Raw genomic sequence first — 6,000 nt, forward strand, 5'->3', positions numbered from 1 at the left:
TGTTGAGATTGACTCCTTGAACATCCCAACCAGTGGAGAATGATATCCTTTCGAATGATTCCGCCCTCAAATTATCATATACTGCCCCACACCTGGGACACATAATGATTTCGGTTCTTGCCTTATGACATTGAACCAAGAAACTTATAAGGCTTTCACCAGGCCTTGGATAAACCTTCAGTAGTTGGTTTCCTTGCCTCTAGTGCCCCTGCATTTTTTTCGTTCGGCCCTTTCGTAGTTAGCTTGCACCCTTCGATTCAGCATAATTGAGCACCTTGGACACATTAGCATTCGTCCAGCATTTTTCTCGTGGCACCTCCAGAGATAATATTTCAAACTTTCAGTTGCCTTTGGATTCCCATAGTTTCCTTTTTCCTTTTCTTTCACCAAACACTTCTCTAGTTCCTCCATTTCAAATAAAGGTTGTCCAACGTTCACCATATTGACTCCTGCTGGGGGAACTTCAGAAATCCTTATTTGTTGGAGCTTCATCCTGAGGTCTTCAGTGGCCTCACTAGTTTTCTCCTTAAGACCTTCAGTGGTCTTTGATTCGAATGATCCTTCAACATCAGTATTGAAGATTACATTGTTTCTTAGGCTTTTAGTAACCTGCTTTCCTGTCGAAACCATCTCCCATTCGGTGATGTCAACCTCAGACACGTCCACCGTGTTGATGTCGACTGGTTCAGCATAGTTGGTGTCAGCGACATTGAGGGGATCAGTATCGACCTTCATGTGGTTCTTTCCCTTGTCAGCGAACTTCAAACGACCATCCTTGATAGCATTTTGAATTAGATCCCTGAAAAGAAAACATTGTGAGGTTTTATGGCCTAAAAATCCATGTTTTACAAAAACCTCTTTTCTTCCGTTGTTCTAACAGAGGAACTTTAGAATTGGAAGGTACTATCATCTGGCCATCTTTTACTAATAGATAAAAAATTTCGTCACACTTGGTGACGTCAAAAGTGTATGTCTTCTTTGGGAATTTTTTCGTTCTTGTCATTTTCGACAGGATTTTTCCCATTAGAAGGAGTGAGCAATTTACAAGAGTATAGAGGTGCCTCTTTTAATTCAACCAAGTCTATTTCAACTTCATCGAAACTATAGGAGTCATCAAAGGTTTCAACTTCGGAATCCTCAGCCTCGATATAGGCTACTCTCTCTTTCTTGTAATTCTTATTTGCTCTGGCCTTTTCAGCCTTCAACCGTTCGACTTTTCGAACTCTATCTGCCAACTGGGCCATATCTCTCAGATATTGAGTATCTAACTTCTTTCTAATTTAATAGTCCAAACCGCCTGCAGCCATTTCGACTAATTCATGTTCCAGAACACCTGTGAAACATCTTGATTTCAATAAACGGAACCTATTCAAGTAGTCATCTATAGGCTCTGTGAATTTCCTCTTAATGCTAGCCAGTTCTTTCAAACTGATCTTGGTTTGTCCCATGTAAAATTGTTCATGGAACATCCTCTCAAGTTATGCCCAAGCATCTATGGAATTTGGAGGTAAGGTGGTAAACCATGTAAAATCATTTTTTGTTAACGAACTAGGGAAATATTTAATTCTTAAATTCTCACTATTTGCTAAATCACCGGCTTCCGTCAGATATCGGCCTATGTGTTCCACAGTCGATTCACTAGTATCTCCTGAAAATTTTGTAAATTTGGGTACTTTGGTACCTCTTGGTAATTCACTTTGCAAAATATGGTCTGCTACAGGGGAAATGTAGTTTGGACGTCGAAGTCTAGTGTTGAGGCCATTATTAGCCATAATTCTTTCGATCAGGGTTGTTAAATTATTTTTCTCTCGCCATATTGTCTCTTCTAACCCTGTTCGACCACCCATATTGCCTCTTGTTGAATAGTATTGGTCCTTCGGTTCTGATTTTCTAAATCTATCACCTGATTTCTCTCACCAGGTCTTTGTCTAGGTGGTCGAACTAGATCCTGGACTAGTGTCAAGATTAGTTCATCTTCCTGAACTGTAGCCTGGTTGTTCCTTCGTCTGGTAGACGTTTGAGGGGCTCCAAAGAAATCTGCTATACGCCCCATTTGTGCGGATATTCGTTGATATGTTTCCATATTATCCTGGTTAGTCCTGGCAATGTTTGTTATTAAGGGAGAAAAAATCGAACCCATCTCTCGAGCAAGGACACCCACCATGTCGTGATTGCTTGCACCCATCTCGTGCCTAAATGCTTCTTGATTATTTGTGGTTAATGTAGGCATTTGACCTGATGGACCTGGATTTTGTACACTTCGTCTGACTGAACCTGTATTTGGGGAAACGTTGCCACACCAGGTTGGGTGTATGTGGGTCCCGCACCTTGCAATCCTGACATATAAGATGATGGCATCCCATTTGGGTTCCAAGGTCTCCATCCTTCGAATGTTGTTGCTCTCGGGGTATATGGTGGTACCTGACTTGCAAAATTTGTCGAAAAATGTGGTATTTCTGTTGTACTTGTAAAAGGTGGTATCATAGTCGAACTAGGTACTGGCGTTGTCCCTGTTGACGTCGATGTAATTTCAGGCATGGTCTGGGAACTACTTACTATCGCAGAGCCTGTCGATGTAGGTATTGCTTGGCCTTCTGGCATGGAGGTTGAAGCATTTGTTGTACTTGCAGCTACCGTTCCTGACCCTTGTGGGGGATCTTGGCCTCCCCTCTCACTGGTTGAATTGGCCATTTTCTTGTTGTATTTACGTTTAGGAATTGGCTGTGCACTGTTAGTTAATTTGCCGCTCCTAAGGTTCATACAAGGTTCTAATATGATCTAAACCTATAAGTTAAAACAAAATTTTGTAAATGACAACTTTTGACACAGTCCCACTGGGCGTGCCAATTTGTGTACGGTGATTTCCGGTAAACAACCGCTAGTCTTCCAAATTATAAATATACTTTGGTTACTCGCAGGATCGACTAGATCGATCCTAGGACATGTGTCGAAAAGTTGTCTTTCGGAATGATTGAATTCATGTTCTCTAAGTTTTTATTGGTTTTATAAGGTTATGTTATGAATGTGTAAGTAACTTTACAAAATAAACTAAATGAATGTATAACGAAAAGTAAATTGGTTAGGCAATAAACGAAATTAAAACTTTGACAAGAATGTAAAGAGAAATGTAAACTGCAGGAATATAAAATACTTGACGAAAAAGTAAAAGGACTTAAACTAAAAGAAAGACTGGGCGAAAATGTAAAGGAATTTAAAAGACAATTTGATTCTGAAATAAAAGTACAAACATATGTAAAGTGTTGGTGTCATATGTACATTTCTCAGCGAAACTCTTTCTCTTAACACTTGATACTTGAGCGATTTGTGAGTGATTTGTACAAAATGAACACCCTGGATCCTGATACTAAGACCCTTATTTATACTAATTCGACCCTAACGGTCCTACGCTAACGAAATGCCACGTTGCCCGCATGCATGTGTTTCGAATCCCTGGGGCTCCATCTGTCCTCGTAAGTTTAAACAAACTATTTCGAAATTCAAAACCTCCTGCCTAAATCCTATTCGATACGTAGCAACGTGTTATTTATGAAAATGCTTCAAAATACTTCAAGCTTCAGCACTCTTGTATTTCAGAAAAACATTTAAGTCCTGAAGACCACCTATCTCGATTCAGCTTGGATTTTAGGCATCTTCATCACAAATAACATTCTCGGAAATGGCCACACAAATCCATTTTCTCTTCAAACCTTAAGCCTTCGAAAAGCATATTTAATAATCGAAATCTCCAGCTAACAGGGACATACTTGGCTTGTTTGAAATATGGTTTAAAGATTAGAAGAATCTCACCAGGGTAGGATAAAAGGTGACTAAAGACCTGTTTCGATGTTTATAAGAAACCTGATGGGTCCTTGTATACAAGCTCAAAAGGAAGCTGTGAGATATGCTTTTAAGAAGCCTGTGGGTCCTGGTATTGTGAGCCCAAGAGGAGGCTAATCGAGGGTCATCGAGGGTCCTTGTTATAGCACAAGAGAAAGCTATGTTGGCTTTTAACTTAGTTTGGCTCTAAGCAAATGGGTAAGAGGTTTCACCGGGAATAATTCCTCATGGGTGGATGTGCCCTATTTTTGTTTTAAGGTTTTTTTTCAAGATGTTTCATCGGGAATAATTAATCTTGAGGTTGAACTATAGAAATCTAATTAGGAAAGAGCCTTCACCGGGAAGACATTTTCAATCCTAGGTCATAGATATATACAGTTTATTTGTCTTAAGGTTTTTCTCTTAGACGGAGTTCTAAACAGCATATATATAGTTTATACTTGACAAGAATTGAAATGAAAGTTGTAAAGCCTAACCTGGATGAAGAGAAGGCCTTTGAAAGATGTATGTACAAAGCCTTACCACCAGCTTGGTTGTTTATTGGTAATAGTATTGAAGAGAAAAAGGGTTTTGGGACTTAGACTCAAGGAGAGCCCCATGTGAAATTGATTTGAAATTGAAGTTGTTTTGAAAATAGATTAAGAGTTTGATTGAAAACAGTTGAATTGTTTATTTAAAACAGAAGAAGTGAAGATGGACACTAGGTCACATAGGTATATGAAGAGTTTCACCTGGAATAATGCCCTTCAATACCAGAAGAAAGTTTTGAAAACAGATGAGGAGTTGTTTACTGTTTATTTGAAAAGAACTGTTTCAAAAGATAATAAGAAAAAGAAAAAAGGATTGGACTTACACTCTATTAGAGGCCCAAAAGATTTGAATTGATTACTGTTATGAAAACAGTTGATTGAATGTATTTTGAAAATTTGAAAATGAAAAGGGTTGGGTCTTACACTCTATTAGAGGCCCATGAGATTTGAAATCTGTTATTAAAATAGTGGAAGGATGATTTGAAATTGAATTGATTTTGTTTTGAAGGATACAAGGTTTAATTGTTTTGAAAACCCTGATCGTCTGTTTAATCGAAGATTGAAAACATTTTGAAAATTGGCAACAATCAACTTAATTGAGGTAAGAATAATATCTATGCCTAATTAAGACCTAATGGATTAGAGTTTTATCACAAAATTATTTACAAGAATGATTAAGTTTAAAAATGAAGGTGGAGAAAAACACAAGAAAGGGGGATTGAATTGTGTTCTTTATCAATTAAAATTCCCTTTCTTTTCTTTAATATCTTTTCTTTCACTTAATCGTCTATTGGATTATGCTTTGATGTTGCGGAAGCATGAAGTGTAGAACTACATAACCAATACGATGTTCATTTTAACTTCTAAGGGATATCAAAACTTCTAACGAGTTCAGTACAGTTCTGCAGATTGAAGCTTGGAAGTTCTAAGTTAAAATGACATGTGCAGAAAGTAAAAAACACATTCATTTTTATCCTAGTTCACCTTCTAACTAAGGCTACCTCCAGTCCACCTTCTTCAGGTGATTTTCCTCTCAACAGAGGTCTTAATCCACTATAACCAAATCATATTACAACTGCACGATCCTCCATCGTGACTAACCATCCTGCACAGCTAACTGCTGTGACTAACCATCTGGACAATGACCCGTTCAGTGATCTCTGCGAGATATAACATCCGTTGACTCAGGTACCCTGCACAAGCTACCCGCGAATGACTAACCCTTAGTTGACTGAACCGTTCAATGATCCCAGCAGGATATAACGTTCATCACACTAGTAACCTGCACAGCTACCTGCTGTGACTGACTCCTACACAGCCAACTGCTGTGACTAACTTCTGATAATGAACCGTTCAGGGATCCTAGCAGGATATAACGTTCATTTATCTTCTGGAGATTACATGTGTGCTTCTTAGTTAAGCAGATTGTCTCCTATTCTAAGTACATACTTTAAGATATAACACACTACGAGCAACAACTCTATGTGTTTTACATTATGAACACAAGATACATATGTGTTGCAGTCTTCTTGTCTTCAGCTTCTAGATGAGATATTTGCTTTACTGATTGATAAGCAGAATTAGAAGATTTTCTCCTTTCTGATGATTGCTTCTTCAATCTGATCTTCATCTT

The sequence above is a fragment of the Vicia villosa genome, linkage group LG5, assembly GCF_029867415.1.
Source record: "Vicia villosa cultivar HV-30 ecotype Madison, WI linkage group LG5, Vvil1.0, whole genome shotgun sequence".
NCBI classification, from domain to species: Eukaryota; Viridiplantae; Streptophyta; class Magnoliopsida; order Fabales; family Fabaceae; genus Vicia; species Vicia villosa.